Below are 22,643 nucleotides of genomic sequence, written 5' to 3' on the forward strand. Positions count from 1 at the left end.
GCACTACCAGGTTTTGATAAGTGCACTAACACGGCTTGTCTTTTTCTTTTTTTGGGTGCTAAAAAGTTTTTTTTGAGGTGAGGCAGAGATGGGGGCGGGGATGGGGAATGCAACATCTTGCCCGGCCCGGCCCCGTTGCCAGCCCTAGGAAGGACTAGGGATCTCGTTCAAATGAATAATTAGGACCGTACGGTTAATAAGTTTTTCAGGCGAAGGGAGACTGAAAGGCTTGTTAGATGAATGCCTCAGATTGATGAATGGGTCCCTCCTAAAGAAAAAATGCGCATCACACGTGCTAACCATTGTAAAATGAAACGGTAATAGGAAATACGGGTGCAACTTGGGTCGGGTTGAGGCCAACCCCAACCCAACCCGAGGTAGCATTCCCTCAACCCTAACCCAACCCGAACCCAACCCGTTTTCAAATCGGGTTTGGGTTGGGTTGGGTTCGATTCATCTGGGGCAGACATAAAAATACAATTAAAATAACATAAGCCCGAAAAAATTATGACAAAATTAGAGGACGGGTTTGGCTCATATCAGTTACCAATGCCCCAGCCCTAACCCAACCCAAAATTAAGAGAAAAGTACGGAATGCGGGTAATAGTTTCGAGCGGTTACAGATTTTGGGTACTTTTTAAAACAATCATCAAACATGGGTGATCCTTCAAAATAGGGTGGAAAAAAGACCTCATTACCTTTATGACATTATCAGAACCAAGATGGAGTCCTCGTATGTTGGTCCTTCATGATTCCACTTTTCCTTAATTTAGTATTTTCTTTGTAGAGAAAATCCCCCTATATATAATGCATCTCACCCCATTTACATTGGCACACTCTACTGGGCTTCTTTTGGTTCGTCTGAATGTGTATTTGAACCGATAGAACTTTGGGTTCGTTTGGATCTTGGCTGTCGGAAATAACTAGAGACGGAAGGATGCTTGACACGTGTTACAAAAACTTTTTGGAACGTTGGCGCCTTTATTCACAGCTGGTTTGGTTTGGATTTGATATTTCCCTTTGAACCAAGAGACCCTTGGGTTCATTTAAATCTTGGTTGTCGCCAATCTGTATAGACGGCCAGATCCACGACACGTGGACATCAATATGGAACGATGGCGTCTTCTAATAATACCGTCATCTCTCTGTATGGGATTCCGCTAGCGTACTCTAGAATCCGGCGGCGTACTTGATATATTTGAACAATGGGTGATTATTGAATCCGGCGGTATACTTGATATTTCGGCTGCGTACTCTAGAATCCAGCGGCGTTCTAAGCCAAAAGAGACGTGAGAAATAATAAAATATTCAATAACGTTGCAGTTCCAAGCCAAAAGAGACGTGAGAAATAATAAAATATTCAATAACGTTGCAGTTCCAAGCCAAAAGAGACGTGAGAAATAATAAAATATTCAATAACTTCGCCGTTGTAAGGCAAATGTGACTTGAGAAATAATAAAATATTCACAATGCCGTCGTTCGCAACCAAAAGACATGTTTAAATAATAAAATATTCAATAACGTAGCGGTTCTCAGCCAAAAGAGAAGTGATAAATAATAAAATATTACTTTAAAGCTAATGATTGACGTTGGATTGTGAATTTGTCAGGAAGGGCAACATACGAGGGCTCTGATCATGTCAGAAGGGTATTGGGGTTTTTCCACCCGTATTTGATGATTGTTGTAAAAAGTTCCCTCAGAAATGTTATCAGCACTACTATATTTTGATGGGGGTACTCCTCACTTTATTAAAAGTATGGTATGACCCGCACTATAAGATGATCCAAACCGTTCATTAGATGGGCCACAGCCAAAATAGGTTGTGCCCCTAAAATTATTTATATAGGTTGATCCTAACCCTCCGATCTATAAAGGGTTAGGATCAACACTCTAACATTCAAATCGGAGGGTTAGGATCAACCTTTGGAAATGATTTTTGGTGCTCAACCTATTTAGGCTGTGGCCCATCTGATGGACAGTTTGGATCATCCTATGGTGCGGGCTATACCTTACTTTTAATAAAGTAAGGAGTGCCCCCATTGAAATACAGATATGTAGTAGTGCTGATAACATTTCCCAATCCGTAATTGCCCACATTCCGCAAATTAAATCAGCCCTCGTTACATTTACCTTTGTTCGTTCTTGGGCTCTGCAGTAGAGGGAAAATGGTTTCCACGATCGCCAAATCAAAACCCAGGTGGCCAAAAATCAGAAGCTACTTTCTGATATTGCTCATGGCTCCTTCTCATTTGTCTTCATCTTCTTCTTCTTCTTCTTCTTCTTCGACCATGCATACTAACAATTGGGCTGTCTTGGTTTGCACCTCTCTGGTACTCATTTATATTTTCGTTGATTTTTTATTTAATTTTTTTTCCCTTAGATCAGTGAAAAATAATCCTGTTCTAATGTAATGGGTATTTTGAATTTCATGTGATTATGTAAGGAAATTAAGAATGATAAGGTTTTTTGAGATATGGGTGAAGTTTTGATGATGGTGCCTAAAAAACTTATGTTATTAGATTAATGAAAATTTTGAAGTTTCTTAGTTTTTGGATGTATTTTTGTCCATTCATGTAGCCACCAGCACACAGACGTAAATATGGGGATCTGATTTGAATCCAGCATTGTGTTTCATATGGTTTAGGTATTTTATCATACCCAATAATGAAAGGAAGTGAGCACAGATATCACCTTTGCATTGAACTGTGAATCCAACAATTGATGGAGACGCATACAATATAATGCCTAAAGATATACTTTAAGTAAAGTCAGTGGAGAGTTCTGACGTATTTACAACAAAGAAACAACAATTGAGATATTCCTTGAATTTAACTTCTGGTTTTTCAGTTCAATTGTGGTATGATAAACTGTTACATTGAGAATCGATGTTCCTTCGATTCAACCTCCAGTTTTCAGTTCATTTATGGTATGATACACTGTTATTTTGAGATTCCAATATAAATATTGAGCATCTTTTTTGTGTGAAAATGAAAGTTCTTTTTTATTTTTCAGATGATTATGGTGGCTGGGTGTATTTATGGCACATTTTAATATGGAGGTTATGAACAAAATCAGGGTTAATATATTATGTCAATAACTAATGTATAATTCTAGAACAAAATCAGGGTTAATATATTACAGAAATGATATCAACACTGCTATGTTTTTATAAGATGCGCGACGCATCTTGTCGTGCAGTATTTAAAGGGCTGTGTTACATGCATAATTGGCCGTAACGGAAATAAACGAACGGAAAATAGAAAAAGAGAGGGTGAGAGGTTGATTGGAGGCAACTGGACCTCCTAATGGCTCGATTCGAGAGGAACCATGACTCTCCTACAAAGTTTCCTTTGCTGTAAAATTCTCTTCTTCCCCATTTCATTAAAATACATAAACTTAAATACGAGCACAATGAGAATGCCACATCATCAACCCACTTACCAATAACATGATACATAATAAAAGCTAACACCCATGACTCTAAAACCAAGGAAGCAGGATTCTTCCCTGGGAGCCTTCGATTCCCGCTTTCGATTCCCGCTCTGGCAACCTTGTCTAAAACACATACCCACAGACCTAAAATGCAAATCCCAACAATAACTACCTCGCAACTACGTCCTATACACCATACATATACATATCATTACTTCCCCCTTATAAACGACCTTGTCCTCAAGGTTGAATTATTGAATAAAATACTTTAATCCACCGGGGTCCCAAATCATAATGGCCGTGATTATTTGAACTCCGCCTACAAATTCCATTGTGATCAAAGTTGGAAGGGAATAAGGTTTTTCATGAAGACACTTCAAAATGATGAAATGATCAAGATGATCCTTGGTGGTGTCTTCGACAAAACTATCTTTGTCGCCATCAATTCTCGCATTTTTCTTCACAATCAACACTTTCAAGATTTAACTTTTCTATCTTTACACATTTCTTTGATCTCTTTGTTGATTTTTTTCCAAGGCTTCTGCAAATCACCGGTGTTCTTTCATCATTTTCATAAAAAACACTTTGATTTACTAGAAATCATCGCATAGGGATTCCAAAATCTCTGAAGGCGCAGCCATGGCATAGGATCTACTGCTTTGATACCACTTGTTACGTGCCTAATTGGCCGTAACAGAAATAAACAAACGGAAAATAGAAAAAGAGAGGGTGAGAGGTTGATTCGAGGCAACTGGACCTCCTAATGGCTTGATTCAAGAGGAACCATGACTCTCCTACAAAGTTTCCTTTGCTGTAAAATTCTCTTCTTCCCCATTTCATTGAAATACATAAACTTAATACAAGAACAATGAGAATGCCACATCATCAACCCACTTACCACTAACATGACACATAATAAAAGCTAACACCCATAACTCTAAAACACATACCCACAAACCTAAAATGCAAATCCCTACAATAACTACCTCGCAACTACCTCCTATACACCATACATATACATATCAGGCTGTCAGTAGAATATTGCAGTTCTCAAAAACCTTTTACAAGCCCTCTAAATACTAAACGATAAGATGCTTTCGCGCATCTTATAAAAAGAGTGGAGTGCTGAAGTCATTTCCCATATATTATTGTCAATAACTAATGTATAATTATTGTCAAGAACAAAAACAGGGTTTTTCTGTACGAGGATGAACATATGGTGCTCGTAGAAGACTATTTCAGATATAAATGTCTAGCTAGTTAGCAAATTGGAGAGTTTTCATGTAGCTGATTTTACACTATGGGAAAAGGAACCAAGGAGGCAGAAATATTAAGATAATTAGAATTTTTGAATATGAGAGGAATTACTCATTTTGTAGGGATTGTGGGTTTGAACCTAATACAACCTGATATTTTCTTAAGTCATGCTATACCTCAACATGAATGAAGTACACTTCAAGGTATCATAACCAATGTTTTTTAGGGTTGCTTCTTTCATTGGAATTAGAAGGGTTATTAAATTGCAGAGAAGATGTATTGCAATAGCTTGAGTAAACTTCGTTTTACTGTTAAAGGCCAAATTGTATGGGACATCCGATTGAGGTGAAATCTAAAAGATTCGGAGATTGTTCTCTTCGGAAACCTTTTGGGCCAATTGTCTTCTATATATTTATCTGTGAATAAGGAGGATCGTTGCGTATGGACTCCGGATTCTCAAGAGGGATTCTCTGTCAAGTCTTTTTTCCGTAAGCTCAACGACGATCAGGGCAATCCTTCTAGATACGTCAAAATATGGAAACCGGTCGCTCCTCCTTGCGTTTTGGGCCTTTTGGCTCCATGTGGACTCTACTTCACAGAGGTATCAACACTGTCGACAGGCTAATGAGTTGAGGATTAAGTTTCGCCAATCGATGTGTTCTATGCAAAAACTCCGGTGAGTCCCTGAACCACATGTTTCTGTTATGCCCGTTCTCCTTCCAGGCGTGGATGATGATATTTAAAGCTTTTGGTTTCTCATGGGTTATTCCACTAAGCATACGCAGATTAATTTTGAGTTGGAGAGGTGCTTATGTTGGTTGTACTGGTGAAGATATATGGTCATCAATTCCATATGCTCTCGTATGGCACATATGGGCGGAACACAACAATCGGATTTTTGTTGGCAAAGAAAGGTGCCCGGTGAAGTTTACCTTTGCAGATTAATTTTGAGTTGGAGAGGTGTTTACGTTGGTTGTACTGGTAAGATATGTGGTCATCAATTCCATATGCTCTCGTACGGCACATATGGGCGGAGCGCAACAATCGGATTTTTGTTGGCAAAGAAAGGTGCCCGACGAAGGTTACCCTTGACATTAAATTATCCATCATCAAATGGGTCAAAGCTAAAAGTGGCATTCATTATGCAGTGGGTGACATTCTTCGGCATTGGGCTAAAATTGTAGGGGAGAGGAAACCTAAAAATATCATATCTCCTCAATGGCAACCACCTCCCGAAGATTGGCTGAAATTAAATTTTGATGGGAGCTCTCGTGGGAATCCGGGGAGAGTGGGAATTGGTGGAGTTTTACGCCATCGTTTGGGTATTACCCTCATGTCTTTCTCCGGTCTGGCTGGGATTTGCGATGCGAACGAAGCTCAGGTATCGGCTCTCTTGTTCGGTCTTCAATGGTACGCGAAACACAAAACTAACCACGTGATTGTCGAAGGTGATTCCTCCAATACTATTGCATGGGCCTCCAATAATTCCAATGGTCCGTGGCGTATTGCGAACAAACTTGACGAGATTAGGGACTGATTTCTCTGATCCGTCCTAAACTACAACACCAGCACCGATCGGCAAACGACCTGGCGGACAATCTTGCGCAGGAGGGAGTGGACCGGGAATCAATTATCGTTTCTGTTCAAGGTCCCCTGGATCTGTAGTGGTTTCTGACCTTATGCAAGGTCTTTGATGTATTTGGGGGATGTCTTGTCTCCTTGTACCGATTGTCATTTTTGGCATTATTAATAAATTGTCACCTTTATAAAAAAAAAAATAAAAAAAAATCCACATCTTATTCTCTTAGTTTCTTGTGGGGTGGGGTTTGTTTCCACATCTAGTTGTCCCATACATTTTATTAGTTCACTTGACGATTTTACTTCTTAATAACACATTCTTCTACACATGCCGATCTGTTAATCTATTGGAAATAAGTGTGTATGTTATACATCTCCATGCCCTCACATACCATCTCAAAATAGAGTTGTAGAGTGTACGCAATGACATAAAACCGAGGCTGGTCTTTTGATGCCATTTCACTATGGGGGCTCCACAACACCTATAGGCAGACAAGCTTTTCATACAACTACTCCTATGTTTAGTGTGCTCCCCTTCCCTGTCTTGGGGCAAATATCCCCTCTACAGATCCTTACATTTACAACACAATTCCAGATTACTACACATTATGGCATGGGTTTTTATTTGCTATGTTCACGTTCTAGCCACAACCCACAAGAAAATTTATCCTAAGGCCATTACTTGCATATTTGTCAGATACAATGATGAGCAAAAGGGGTATCAATGCGATTCTCCTAATATCACGCCGTGTTTCTTTCAGTGAGTCTCTCTTTAATGCCTCTCCAAAGTCCAAACGTTGTCTGTGCGATTAAAGGGAAGACCAGTACTGCTACAATACCTATTTGTGTGCCATCTTTACCTGTAGAGTGACAAGCAGTTGGGGGGTCGAGATAGTAGATGTATCGCGTGTACTTGATAAGAAAACACAAGTAACCTTAAACTATTTGAATAGTCAAGGCAGCTGAATCGTCTTCATTTATAGAAGAAGTGGACAATGACAACTCACATGTGGTTTGAATCCATGGAAGAAGACATGGATGCTCTGTACAGGATTGATACATGGGGCAGTGTTGCTATACTTGAAGATAAAGGCATAGTGGGATGCAAATGGGTATATAAACTGAAGGAAAAACCTGATGGAACTATCGATAGGTGCAAGGCTAGATTGGTAGCCAAGGGCTACAACCCGCAATATACTGGATTATGAGAAGACTTTCAGCATGGTCATCAATGAGGCTTATTTTGGCTCTGGCTAACTCTTTTGGCTGGAAACAATTCAAGAAGGGCGTTAACATGCCTTTCTGCATGGGTTCGTAATTGAAGAAGTTTATCTGGAACAACTGTAGGGGTTTAAAATGACATAGAAAGATACTTCCATGTGGAAGCTCAAGAATCCAATTTATGGGCTGAAAAAGGCACCAATTGCCCGATTTGGCATGCTTAATGAACCTTTTGAAACAAAATGGTTGTAAAATAAGCATGTCAGGCAATTGTCTCTTCATCATACACTCACTCATTTATGCTTTTTTATTTGTCTTTGCAGATCATTATTTTAAAACTCTCCGAGTCAATCAACAAATTGCCCGAGTTGACTAATTTTAACGTTGGCGGAGTTCTTGTCTGAGTCTGAGTTTTGCTCTGCCAAATCAATAAAAATACTCCTTTGACTTGCCCGAGTTTATGAAAATCTGATTGTGTCAATCGTTGACTTACGAGAGTTTAACTCCGTTTGGCGTCGGCCAAATTCTTATACGAGTCCGAGTTTTTAAATACTGATGAAGATGACATCATCATTATTAGAAGTGTGAATCTATAGATCCAGGGACTGAAAGATGGCCTTAAAGAGAACTTCAACATGAATTCGAAAAAAAAAACCAGCTTAAAGAGTTACTACTTTCCTAGGGTTAAGGTAGATAGAACAAAGGAAGGCATGTTATTGATGCTGAAAAAGCATTCCATTGATCTTCTCTGCTGGCTTCTTATGCTAATTAACCAAACAACAATGATACTTTACTATAAAAGGCTAGTAGTAGTAGTAAGGAGAAACGATGAAGGATCCTCTTACCCATTGTATAATGGTGATAGCTCAACAATACCTCACTTTTACAAGACCTAATATTAGATATGCAATAAATCAAGTTTACCAATTCCTACATGACCCAAGGGAGGGACACTTGCAGGGAACGAAGAGGATTGTGAGGTATATTACAAAGACTCTAATTCACAAGAGCTTCACATGGGATTAAATTCCTGGCTAAGGCACCTTTTTCAAGAGCTTCACATGGGATCAAATTCCCATATCACAAAACCCAATCTTTCATGCCAATACGAAACAGATAGAAATACACTATTATTTCGTTTGAGAGCAAGTAGAGAGTTGTCAGATCCTTTAGATCTTTGTTTTGATTGGAGATTAGGTTGCTGATATTCTTACAATGGGTGTCACAACCGATTATCATTTGCATTTGATTGTCAATGTGATCATGTTCCAGGGAACATTTCAGCTTGAGGAGTGTTCTAGTGTATGTGTCATATGATTTAGTGGATTGCCCCTCATTAAGTGTATTTTGGTCTTTTGCTATGATTTGTGGACACGAACACGAGTGTCGCGTGTCGACACGGACAAGGAGTGTTGGACACGGCAAACTCCTAAAATTTAGAAATGGGGAAACAACTAAAATTAAAAGTACAAATATAATCATGATTTGTGGACACAAATTTGTGTGCCGAGTTTCAACACAGGTAAGATGTATCTGACTTGACAAAACCTAAAAATCTAGAAATAGTGGCATGCTCATTCACACACATACATATAATGCTACTAAAGTTACTAACACTTCTAGTAGTACATTTAAAAATGTCTAAAGGAGTGTCAACACGTGTGGACACGGGTGTCGTGTCGGACACGACACGACACGGGTCTCCACAATAAATTTAAAGTGTCGGCTGAATCATAGGTTTTTTGATATTCTTATATATAGAAGTTAATGTTCCTCTCCTTAGAAAATCAATGAAATAGAGTACACTTCTCCCCCATGACTTTTCACCGTCTCTATTCTTCCTTCCATCATATGAATTTTTTTTGACTGGTGAAAAGATTTCATTACTGAAAGCGAGACCGAGAGGGTCCCAAAATACAACAAAGGAGGGAAACAGAATTAGAGAGAATAGTACAATGATAAAAATAGGAGTTACAGAGGAAGAAAATCAAACAGCTCCAAGCTCTCCCTTGAGACTCCTTTTCTTCCATCATATGATTAAAGGAACTTTTATGTCTTCTTGTTACTTTGTTATTCAATATGTTTGTTATCATGGTATTAGGGCAGGTGAATTATTATCATTGTTGTTCCATGAGACTCTTTAATTCCAGATTTAGGTTTTATATTAGGATTTTTCTCCGAATAATTCATTTTTGTCCTAATTGGACTTCGTAAATCAACACAAGTACCATTGAGTAGTTTGTGAATTACAAGTATTTACAGGGATCATTTCTTTTAGCATGCTTTATGGATAGTGTTATCTTTGTGAGAATATCCTGTTTATCTGCGGCTAAGTTCCAATTCAGAGAAGTGTATAGTCAAGCAGTAGCTTTTAGAAATACTTTCAACGCATTCTTTATGCCAATTCCTGGTTTCTCAAGAAATAGAAACAGTTGGCGATTTTCGCTAGCAATCTTTTTCTTTCTTTTTTTTTTTCTTTTTTTTCTTTTTGAAAATGTAGCTTGCAATCACTATTGGCAGAACAAAATATGAATGTTTTTTTTTTGAATGGTAACAAAATATGAATGTTGTGGGCTGTTAAAGTATAAAAGATTAAATAACGCCTTCTCCAACAGCTTAAGCTTTTGGAGTTATTGGTTGTTTGACATGCTATCAGAGCAAAAGTGCTGGGCTCAAAATCCGTGATATTAAAAATCCACATCTAATGGCCAACCCAAAAAAGGGGCCACATGTGCCACGTGTAGGCCAACCCTAAAAAGAGGGGCCACACGTGGTATAAAAGATTAAATAACGCGTTCAAAATCTGTGATATTACAAATCCACATCTAATGGCCATCCCAAAAGAGGGGCCACATGTGCCACGTGTAGGCCAACCCTAAAAAGAGGGGCCACACGTGGTATAAAAGATTAAATAACGCCTTCTCCAACAGCTTAACTTTTGGAGTTATTGGTTGTTTGACATGTGTTTTAGAATATCAATACTTGTCCTCCAAAAAGGTCAGATAGTTTTCCATTTGGTCTTTCCTGACTCATGAATGTTAAAGTTTGCTCTTATGCACAATTCCATTCTGAAAGTACAAGGGCAACTTAAGCTTTGTTAAACGAATTTTTATTTGCATTCTTCTCAATGATTCGCCAATATCAACCGGATCAATACAAAATTACAAACATCAATAGTTGCATGAGTTACTAATAGTGCCCAGCTTATTCGAAGTCAGCAGTTTAATTGCTGTGTCTTGTGTGCCTTACTTTTTTTTTAATGGTGTCTTGTGTGCCTTCCTTAATCCCAGATAAACTATTTTTGGTGTTTGTCTGATTCATGGAAGGCCAACAGCAATCAAGGAAGTTTCGCTGATAATGCCTTTTTATTTTTGTGAAGGTGTTTTACTAGTAGCTTGCCTTAGATTATATGATCCATTTCCTATGAATTCAACAGTTTATTATCATGCTAGATGATGACAACATTACTGAAGAACAATATTTTTTATCAGTAATATGAGCTCACTGCCCATTCAGTCTATTAAGACTCAAGTATATCAACACCAATGTCTAAATTTATTTATTACCTAACTATTTATAGTTATTTCACTTTTTAACTATGCTGGTTAATCTAAATTTTTTATTTTTTATCAGGTTTAATTACCGGCACGTGGCCAATACTTTATCCTTGTACAGGTAAACAGAATAGTTTTCTGGAACTTTTCATAATTTTTATTGTTGCAGAACTTGTTCAAGTAAGTGATTTGTTTTACTTTTTCCAGGACAGTAAAACGGCTAGGAATACCTGATGAGAGGATTATACTTATGTTGGCAGATGATATGGCATGCAATGCTAGGAACAACTACCCTGCCCAAGTTTTCAACAATGAAAATCACGGCCTTAACTTATATGGAGATAATGTTGAGGCGAGTTATCCTTTGCGTCAGTATTCTAAAGAAATTGCATTAAGCTTTCCCTTAACAATCTAGGCATTAGCATGCTAGTTTTAAGTGGGCATCATGATCCATTAACTTCACCTTATTACTTAACAGTGAATTAGACTTTATGTTGCACGAAATAGAATATTTACGATGTCTCTGCATGTGCACTCTACTTTTATAGACCCTCTGATAGGATTTATTAAGAAATTTTCATTAAGAAAGTGGGATCTTCGACCTTCGGCCTTCCTTGTGCAATTTGGGAAGGCACCCTCTGCCGTTGGCATCCTTAGCAAATGTCCAAGGGTAGAAGCATTTTCTGATTTGCTTTTTGGTTGTGAATTGTGATCCTTGGTCTCCCTTTTTACGATTCACTGCGTTGGGTCCAAATTTTGGATGGAGACTACCATGCTTCCATTTTTGTTGGAGTTTTTGAGTGGGATCTTTATGGATGTGCAAGAAAGGATATCACCTTTTCCATAAACTAGGATTCCATTATACTTTTCTAGTTCTACACTATCTTTACTATTTGATTCAGTGTGATGATGCTGTCTAATCCTGGCTTCTCTCCTTCAAGAATGCATAGGTCAAATCTAATTAATATTGCATGCCATCTTTATTCTTGACATGCATCTTGTTATTAAGCATTTATACTATGTAGTCTTATATTGTATGTATTTTGTGCAAGGTTTTAAATTTCGGTTTCCGTTTCAGTTTCAGTTGCCTCAGAAATGGAAATGTTTTGTTTTCAGCTTGAAATTTTGGTGAAATTCCCGTAAAATCATGAAATCGTATGGAAACAGATGCAAATGTTAGGCTCTATTCACTTCTTTTCCCTGGTGCTGTTTTCCCTGGAAAACAACCTTTTTTTTCCTTGACAAGACCTTGACAAGACAGAATTTCTGTGTTCACTTCTTTTCCAAGGAATAATATTATCAGATGTGGAATTTCTTATTTAAAATCTAAAAATGACATGGAAATTGACTTTTTCCCTGTTACTCGAGATTTGGTTTCTGATTAAATATATCGGAAAGAGGCTTTCCAAGGAAAACAAAACCTTTTCCTTTACAATTTCCCTGGATTCCTTTTCCTTCTGCCATGTCACCTGGAAAGGAAAGGAAAACGAAATCCTTTCCTTTCCTTTCCGGGGAAAAGAAGTGAACAGAGCCTTAGGGAATTAAAAAAATCATATTCAAATGATAGAATTTTAAGATGAAACTTAAGTAAATGCTAGAATAAGCACAAATACACTTAGAAGTCATTAGACAAGTAAGATAGTCATCCACAAATGTAATTGAGTAATACATACTGGTATAGTATGCCGCTATTACACATGCGGTTTTGGTTTCAGTTTTAGTGGGGATGGATATTGGAACATTTCAGCCTTTTCGAGTCAGTTTCGGTGGAAATTTCAAACCAAGGTTGCCAGAGTGGGAAGCGAAGCGGGGAGCGGGAAGCGGGAAGTGAAGGCTCTTAGGAAGGTGGGAAGCGGGAAGTGTGAAGGGTTGGGGAATTTTTTTAATAGTTAAATATTTAAAAAATTTAAAAATAAAAAAGTAATAAAAAATATAGAAATAATTTTATGATCCAAATATTAAAAAAAATACTTTTTATTAAAAGATCCAACATTTACTTAAAAGGAAAATCACTATCAGTTGAAATGTCTGTGTTGACCAGTGCCATACAAGAAGAAAAATGTTTAGAAACCAAAATTTGAGATTTTATTACCAGACTTTTGAGATAATAATGTTTGGACATGATAGAATTTATGAATTTATAAATTGGAAAAATACCCCATCGTTTGGAAGTTAAGATTTTGACCTGACCCGTTTTTTTCGAATTTTGTACTAGAACCGAAAAGTTGACTTTTTATCCTTTTAGATTTGGGTCTTGGTACTATTTTTTATAAATCCAAATGGGGGTTATTCCCTTATTTACATGTAAATTTTAAGTACTTAAATTACTTTACATGTAAATACTAAGAAGAGGAAGAGAAGAAGACTAACAAGAGACAACGAGGGTAGATAGGAAACACGCTTCCCATAGAGTGGGATACACGTTTCCCATAGAGTGGGAATCAAATTTCCCATAGAGCGGGAATCATGTTTCCCACGTTTCCGAAACGGGATTCCCAAAAATCGGAGAATCGATTTTCGCCTTTCGGGGAATTGAGATTCCCCATTTTGAGTAGATTCCTGCTTCCTTGCTTCAAACTATCCCCAAGAATAATAGTTTGGTTTCATGCTGTGACCATAAGATGTGTTGATTCCAAGAAATATACCTCAATCTTCAGAAAGCTCATTATCTTCTAAGGGGGAATCCTTTCATGCTGCAATATAACTATCAGTTAATGTTACTTGAGATCACATTTTCTTTCTATTTATCACAATTTGTTTGTCAGGCAACAAACTATATGTTAAAACAAGGAAGCAAGAAAACAGCAAAGAAAATAACGAAGTGACTGATTTTTAACAGTATTATTACTGCCTATGCTTGTACTGTGTGCATTTATGGTCAACAATAATTGCAGCTATCTATGATATTTTCCTTTTTCTAAATAGGACTTCTCCATGATCTGTTTCAACTTTAAATCTTCAGGTAGATTATTGAGGCTATGCAGTAACTGTTGAAAACTTTTTACGGGTTTTGACTGGGCGCCATGACACTGTCGTTCCAAGGTCAAAACGTCTTTTAAGTGAAGAAGGAAGCCACATACTTCTATACATGACCGGGCATGGGGGAGACCAATTTTTAAAACTCCAGGACTCAGAAGAGCTTCAAAGTCATGATTTAGCTGATGCTGTAAAGCAAATGAAAGAGAAGCATAGGTGAGAATCTGTCTGTCATGTTTATTGTGGCACACCACCTCCCCTCCCTTCTCCTTTTGCTTCATTTAATTTTGATTTGAAATGAATTCAAGTTATGCATTATGACTAAAAAAACCTTAGTATATTTTAGTTTATCTTTAGAAGAATCAATTGCTCATTATAGATGGGTTACTACATGGTCTTTTCTAGAATAATGCATGTGGTCTGATCAGCTCATTTCTATTCAATGCCATCTCTTCTGTTCAGATTCAAGGAGCTGCTGATAATGGTAGAGACTTGCCAAGCTGCTACCCTCTTCTCTCAGGTTTGTTGTTCGCTTTATTATTATTTTTTTTTTTTGAGATTTTGCGTGAATTATTATCTTCAGCAGTTGCAAATGTTTGTAGGGTCTTTGGAAATGACATGTCTATAAAATAGACTATTGTTCAGCAAAGCAATTGTATTAGTTCCTTGGTAAATTTTTCAGAAACATGTTTTGAATGAAAAGCTGATTAATTTATTCAATGAGAAGAGAGTTGTTAGGAAGACACTTGTGTCAGGGAAGTCCCTGACAGCCCTCCCTATTCTGCCATTTCTCAAGGATACATTGCTTTAAGACAAAATTACGCCTACCTTGACTAACCTATCCCTGCTGTCTGGGACAACCTCGACATAAGCGTGTCTTCATATCATTTCCTGTGAGACAATATATGCACTTCAACAGCCAAAATAGGCAATTATAAATATGTAGGATTTCAGGAAGATACATAAATGGGGGGATATAGGGATGCTAACCCCTGGAATGAGTGTAGGATGATAAGAATAACATCGTGTAAACACGACGATCTTAACATGCCACTGAAACATGTTTAAGACTGAAAGGTTGGTTCCTAATTCATTGAGGGGAAATATATAAACATAAAAAGGCTAGCCACTTGCCATTGTGCAATGAACCAAACATAAATAGAGGAATTTGCATTCAATTTTCCACACACACAAAAAAAAACTACAGAAATTATGGTCATATAAAACTCTTTTGACTTTGGCTTCGACGCTGAAGAATGACAATGTTGTCTGTTCTTTTACTTGTGTGTCTATGGGTTTCTCCTTTCTGAATGCTTTGGTTACAAAGACCAGTCCTCTTTTGTTCCTTGCTTTTAATTGTTGGATGCAACCTTTGATTTGTGTTCATGTTGTCACAGAACTTGTCTATGGGTCAGATTGCACACTGCTAACATAGTTTAAAATTATTTTATTTATTTACTTACTTTCTTTTTGAAGTTTCATGGCATTTATTTCAAGAAACCCTAGATCTGGGTGTGAGAAAACTCCAAATGACCCCCATCCCCACCACCCCACACAGAACTCCCTCTCTCTCTCTCTCTCTCTCTCTCTCTCTCTCTCTCTCTCTCTCTCTCTGCTATCTTTCCATCCTTTAAGCTGTGATTTACATGACTCAATCAAGACGACTGATTCTTTGAGTTGATTCAAATTGATCAAACTATGAGTTGGGTCGAGTTTTCAGGTTTTTAAATTATGCCTTACACATCAATAGTGAACAGAGATCAGCTCAGCTCACTGGGGGTGATTTTGCCGCTCATTTTCTTGCCAATGACCTAATCCAAGCCATGGATGATCTCCTGCTTTCCCATGTATCTGGGTTGTACTTAAGCATGCATTTTTTTACGCCAGTGTTCCTGTTGGTGGGACATCCAAACTCCCAGAATCTCTGTCCAGTAATTTTACAATACATAGATAGGAGCAACCTATATGCCATATTGGATGCTCCTTGGATAGGCAGCATATATGTTATTTGTACCAGTTAAATTTAACTTGATATTCTTGAGAAACAAATGCAACAAACTTTCACAAAATCTAGTGCGGAAGCCAGGTATAGAGTGCTTAACCTGTATCCCTAAAATCTACTCATGGGACACACATATTTCTCTCTATATGGAGTCTGTCTCTGCTTTTCTAATCAATCAGATTAGCTGGTCAGTATTGGACCTCTTCTTTCTCAACAGCATGCCATCTTATGTGGCGGTCTTTGCAATTCATACTTTACTACCATTGCATTATGCATTTGACTATTTGTTTAGCCACGGATAATTCATACTTCATAGCATGTAATTTTCATGCATTCGAATAATCAATGCATGTAATTGTCATGCATTCGAATAATAAATGAATGCATAAAAATAACACACCCGCTTTTTTTGTGCTTCTTCGAATACTTATTGATTTTGTCCGTAAATTGACATTGCATTTACAGTTTTGTGTTGCTGACCTTTATAAATCTTTGGTTTGGAAATCCGATGACACCTCTACCTCTTTTATTTCTGAACTATCTATTGTACTTCCAGCCCCTATTATTAAAAATTTGAGCATATCTACTCTTGTTCTTGGGGTTGTTGTTTTTGCTGATCCGAATTGTTTGAAATATGCTGTATTTGCTTAGGATAGGACCTGAAAAGCTTAAAAGGCAATGTGTCTGCATTGATCCTCTCAATCTGCTTGATATAATTATCTGTCTAAATAGTACTTTGACTTTTCCTTGACATTGTGCAGCTTCATTCGCCTGGTGTTTTGGTTATTGGGAGTAGTATGAAAGGAGAAAATTCATACTCTCATCACCTCGACTCAGATGTAAGAGCAGCTTCATTCTCTTTGCATGGGAAACTTTGTTGATCCAGTGAATATCTGGCGTGTGGGTTTCTGTATATAGATTCACATTAAGTGCCTATGGAAGCAAAGTTTGAATTCCTCCTGGTCAATTTGTTTCTTCCATGCAGGTTGGTGTATCTGTTGTGGATTGGTTCACTTTCTATACCCTTGCCTTCTTTGAGAGGCTGAATATGTACAACAATGCTTCATTGAGCAGGTAAATATTTGGCCTTTTTGAGTCTAAATGTGTTGGTGGTATCATGTTTGATATTATTGTTCAAAGGAGTGATGAAATTATTGGTTGAGGAATAGAAAGTTCATATCTTTGTTGTAACTGTCTAGACAGGGTTGATTTATAATACTTCAAAAATATAAAATTAATTTTCAATTCATAAAAAAAAAACTGTCTAGACAGGGTTGATCAAATCTTATGGCTCTATGAGCTAAATCTGTTGTTTTAGGAAAAAAACTTGATAAGATTCTTGGAAAGCTCATGTAATTAGTACTTCAGTTAAATGTTCTCTACAAAATTGGTAAAGGATTTGCTCAAAGAAAGATATAAACCATGGCACTAAAAACGGTGGGACCCTAACCGGCTTCAATTGGAACATTTTAAAACATTGTTTCATCACGACTCCAAATATCTATTTTCTTTGTCATCCATAAAGGCTATAATTTTGTCAGTGACCTTCAGAAAATGATTGATACTAGGAGGAATTTGGTCTAGAAGGGGAATTTTAAATAGGATGAATTTGAGTGTTACTTGAGTCTTCGAGGTTGTTGGAACTTAGAAGAAGGTTTATATGTCATCCAATTATTTTTGGGGTTATGACCCCTCTCCAAGTAGAGATTTTTTGTTGGATGACATTTGGAGGTAAACTTAATCTCACATGTGAGATGTTTGTGAGAAAAAGTATATGCTTTATGGTAGATGCATTATGTGTATGGAGGCAGAGACCAGATATCACTTTTTTCGTAAATCTGCTCATGGTATTTTGGGTTATTTATTCAAGCAATTTTTTAAAGTTTCATGGTTAATTCCAAAATCGGTGAAGTTATCCATTGGTGGTACGGTCGAGACGCCCATTTGGAGAAAAAAGGTGGGTTCTTTGGCAAATATCCCCTTTTGCAGTCATATTGGGTATTTGGAACGAGAGTGACAGATCTATTTTTGAAGATCCTCACAAGTCTATTAGCTTGTTATCTGTCCATTAAAAAAAAGCTTGTTATCTGTGATCTACATATCCATAAATGGGCAATGGTTGGGAGAGAATTTTGAGGCCTTTGCACAGGTGTGTCTTCCGCAATGGAAGATTAATACGTGGAGCCTTTGTTGCATGGATTCGGATTCGCATGTCGGGATCCGACACGGATTCGAGGTCTTGGATTCGGCAAGCCCCCAAAAGTAGGATCCGGATTCAGTAATTTTTAAATAAAAAAGAATTTTCAAAATTAAAAATATAAATATATATATATATATATATATATATATATATATATATGAGGAAACTGTTGGTGCGCTTAAGCTCACCGAGCTTATGGTGTGCTTAAGCGCCCAATCACATGGGTCCCACATTTTCTGTGGTGATCCAAACCATTCATTTGCAAGGTCCTATCGTAGATAGGGGGTGTACCAAAAATCAGCTCCAAAGGATCATCCTAACCCCTCCATTTGTGGAGGACAAAACTGGGCAGATTTGTGGACAAACGATGTCTGTCCATTTTGACCTCCAAAAATGGATGGGTTAGGATGATTCTATGGAGCTGATTTTTGGTACACCCCCCATCTATGTAAGGGCCTTTCAAATGAATGCTTTGGATCATCCTAACAAAGTGGGCCCACATGTGATTGGGCGCTTAAGCGCACCATAAGCTTGGTGAGCTTAAGCGCACCAACAGTTTCCTCTATATATATTTGAAAGGCCTTTACATAGATGGGGGGTGTACCAAAAATCAGCTCCATAGAATCATCCTAACCCATCCATTTTTGGAGGTCAAAATGGACAGACATCGTTTGTCCACAAATCTGCCCAGTTTTGTCCTCCACAAATGGAGGGGTTAGGATGATCCTATGGAGCTGATTTTTGGTACACCCCCTATCTACGATAGGACCTTGCAAATGAATGGTTTGAATCACCACAGAAAATGTGGGACCCATGTGATTGGGTGCTTAAGCGCACCATAAGCTTGGTGAGCTTAAGCACACCAACAGTTTCCTATATATATATATGTGTATATATATTTATATGCATATGTATATATGTTCATGAAAAATTTTGAGGGTAGAGGGTTGTTGCGAGTCTTGTATTAAGAGAGTTGAAGGAGGAAGGGGGTCGATGTACGATTGTCGAGGCACTAGCGTTTTTATTAAAAGAGTACGGGTTGTGCTTTCATATAAAAAAGTTAAGAAAACACATATAAAGGGAAAATATACATGATTCGCATTTTAAAAGAGACAGCGATGACACGGATTCGCATGTGGAGAAGCGTTGACATGGATTCGGCGTAGGGGGCAAAGAATCCATGCAACATAGCGTGGAGCAATAGATGCTCAAATAGAGCTGTTGCAAGATGGAATCCCTCCATTGAAAGGCATACAGGTTGTGCAACATGCAGAGTAAAGGACGAAGAGCTTGAAGGTTTCAATCGACGACAATGGACAAGGAAATGGGAAATTGGCAATCAACATTGCTGTCGAGTTTGATGAGTTTTGCAAGGTCACCAAAGCGCATCCCTCCATTGATGAGATGTGCGAGATATTGGATAAACGATTGATTTGCAATTGCTCATGCAAAGGGTTTTATAGCGAATGGTAAGAATTGCACATACACTATCAGGGACCGAGCAAGAAAGAGAAGAAAGAAAAAGAGAGAAGAGAGAGGAGAAAAAAGAGGGGAAAGGGGTCGATGCGTTAACCCTCAGGAAGCTTTTTCCTCGATTGGGGTTTCCAGCAGTTGCTGTCGGAGTTCCTTGATCGTTCTGGGCCAAAGGGGAATTAGAGATGTTCCCTCGTGGCGCCCTCCCAGATCTTTCCCCCGATCTATCGGAAGCAAAGAAGATGTGGATCTGTTGACTCGACGTCTTGATCTCAGAAATGGCTTCGCTCGCTTAAAGCAGTTTGTTTCATCTCCTAGTGACTGGAGATGTTACAATAATTTTGGAACTAGACGCATATGTAGAAAATGTTTGGAGCCGAAGACTAGGAATACCGCTGAAATCGGTAGAAAGTCAGCTTTAGGCCAAGTATGGATACCGAAGATGCCCTCCCAAAACATCTCGGAACCCTCTAGGGAAGGCAACCCTGCAATATCTATTCCTAGTGAAGTGATAAGCGAAAGGAAGAATTTTCTGAAAAATTGTTTGATTGGTACCTTGAGAAATAGAGCCCTCTTGGAGGAAATCTGGTCTTGGGCCAAAAGATATTGGGCTTTGCCACAGCTTAGCAAGCCCATTTGTTTGAGCCCTTTATCGGTGCTCTTTCCCTTTGAGTCTCAGCGTCAGGCTACCTCTATTTTGTGTTTGGGGGGGTGATGCTTTGGGAGGATACCTCTTGTCCCTCCAACCCTGGTCTCCGATTTTGAATATGGATGCAAGATCGGTGAACCTTAGATTTTTTAATATCCCCCTTCACGCCTGGTCCTTAGCCACGGTGGAGAACTTGGGTCAGCATTTTGGTCAGATCCTGGATTCGCAACTGTCGGGTAGTCACGATCATTGTATGGAATTTGCCACCGTCAAAGTATTAACTCCCTTGTGGAATTGTCAGCCATCTTTCATTAATATTATGGTAGATTCCATGATTTCCCCAATTGGAGTTAGGTTGGTGGAAGAGCCTTCAAAGCCCATTAATGCTCCTCCTCCAGAAAGGCAACCGGTGGTTTCGGAGGAAGACGATCCTGTCGATTCATCTCCGGTGGAAGTTCTGGTTCCGGTTGGGCCTCATCTCGTTGCCAAGGTTTTAAATCTCGGTTTCGGTACGAAATCTTGTAAAAATTTCACCGAAATTTCCGAAATTTCACCAAAGTTTTATTGAAACGAAACGTTTCGGCCGAAATTTCCGAAACGTTTCGGCGAAGTTTGGTACTTTTCTGACTCACTGTGAATTTCGTTTCGTTTGGTACTTTTCCGAAATTTAAAACCATGCCCGTTGCCTCCGGGGGTATTTTTGACAATTCCACTGGGAAAGATCCGTTTGGAATACCTACCCCAGAATTTGAATTTTCTTCCTCCTCGGGAATAGTTGCTCAGAAAGTAGAAGCGAAAGGCCCTGTCCCATCACCGAATGGGATTGTGGTCAATCCCAAGGAAATATCGGGTCAGGGTACTCAAAAACCGAATCTAGCATTCCAACGGGGAAAAGTGTAGAAAGGACATATTTGACAGCAACCTTCAACTTGTGTCAATAGAGAAGTCGGTAAAGATCAAAAATCGCTTTTTCAGAAGGAAGAAAAATAAAATTATCCAGAAAAATTCAGCAAAGAATACTGATAGTCGAAATTTGAAAAACTGTACTATCATAAAAAGCGATAAGCCCCAAAAAGGGTTGCTGGGGCGCGGGACGAATATCGAGAAAAAATACTTATTGGCAACAAAGGGCGGGTTGTCTCTCTTCAAAAGAAATCTCTTGGGTTCTTGTAAGAGAGAAGCACCAAAAAAACTGTCTAGCGTCCAAGTTCAAATCTCTCCTTAAAGATTTTGACAAGCCTTTCTGCCTTCTTGCCCCTCCTATGGATTCTCCCGCTCCTTCTCTTACCTCTTCTTAGGAGGCAATCATGTTTGAAGTAAGTGATCTTCAGTTCCTCCGAGAATTACAGTATGATGAGGTTCTGGCGGCCAAAGAATGCCCTACGCCCAAGGAAATCTATATGTCTATCTTGAAGAATAAGTGGAAGCAATTCAAACGGGAAGCTATGGCTAACAAAGAAAGCTTCTTCCAGATTTCAGGCATGTCCGATCAAAAAGAAGCCTTTGTTCAAATCTACAAGATGAATTTTTTCCAGGAGGCCCTAGAAGAAGAGCGTCTTGTGCGTTGTCAACGTTGGGAAAAGAATAAGGCGGCATAGATTGAGAGGCTGGAGAAATTAATAGGCTCCTCCAAAGAAGTCTCGCTGGAGTCTCGAGACACTCTTGACAGGGAAGTTAGCTCTGAGATTCGCAAGCGGATGGATGAGAAGGTGAATAGACAGGAGATGGATTCTAGCCCATTAGACTTCTTGGAATCCAAAGAAGACTGGGTTGTCCCTCGTGAAGAAATGGATGAGCTCTTGGCGGTAGGAAATGTTCTTGGATTCGATTTTGATGACAATTTGGAAGCAACAAAAAATATGTTTTGAGATATGGCTATTAGGGCTTTGAAGGAGCACAGAGAAGTTGGAAGGGAGAAGGAGTTTAAGGGGGCCGAGGGTATTAACCCTGAATGATATGTCTTCTGGCCCCGAGGAAGTAAAAGGAAGAAGAAAGGAGAGAAAAGAAAATTACTGAAATAAAGGAAGGATTAGAGAAAAGGAGTAGAAAAGGTGGAATGAGGAAAGGAAAGCAAGAAAAGGATAAAAGGATTAGGGGAAGACAATAGGAGTAATATGTTTTAGTTCTGAGAGATAAGAAGTTTGATTTTAGGATAGTTTAGGTTGGTCTCAATGGTCTCTGGGTAGGCCATGCGAGCCATAGATTCAATGTTCAGGTTTAAGAATTTGAAGTACGTTCTTCCTCACGATTTATGGATTAGTTGCCGGTTGCTAAATGGCCAGAATTCTTGTAGCTTGAGAG

The 22,643-nt window shown here is 38.5% G+C and overlaps 1 non-coding gene and 1 pseudogene across 2 annotated transcripts in view; both read left to right on the plus strand.

The window, feature by feature from the left end:
* The first annotated feature begins 2,080 nt into the window (after window positions 1-2,080).
* Window positions 2,081-22,643, plus strand: part of LOC143883175 (uncharacterized) — a 36,588-nt pseudogene continuing 16,025 nt past the window's right edge. The window contains exons 1-11 of the transcript XR_013252342.1: window positions 2,081-2,330; window positions 2,848-2,926; window positions 5,838-6,070; window positions 8,686-8,790; window positions 9,590-9,594; window positions 11,122-11,163; window positions 11,250-11,394; window positions 14,005-14,234; window positions 14,481-14,538; window positions 16,782-16,859; window positions 17,006-17,094. The product of XR_013252342.1 is annotated as an uncharacterized LOC143883175 (transcript). The remainder of the gene's footprint in view (window positions 2,331-2,847; window positions 2,927-5,837; window positions 6,071-8,685; window positions 8,791-9,589; window positions 9,595-11,121; window positions 11,164-11,249; window positions 11,395-14,004; window positions 14,235-14,480; window positions 14,539-16,781; window positions 16,860-17,005; window positions 17,095-22,643) is intronic.
* Window positions 10,772-10,896, plus strand: LOC143885701 (small nucleolar RNA snoR83). The gene has a single exon (XR_013253564.1). It is a non-coding gene; the product is annotated as a small nucleolar RNA snoR83 (small nucleolar RNA).

The sequence above is a fragment of the Tasmannia lanceolata genome, unplaced genomic scaffold (assembly GCF_043159265.1).
Source record: "Tasmannia lanceolata isolate RefF3 unplaced genomic scaffold, GAP_Taslan_0.1 ptg000008l, whole genome shotgun sequence".
NCBI classification, from domain to species: domain Eukaryota; kingdom Viridiplantae; phylum Streptophyta; class Magnoliopsida; order Canellales; family Winteraceae; genus Tasmannia; species Tasmannia lanceolata.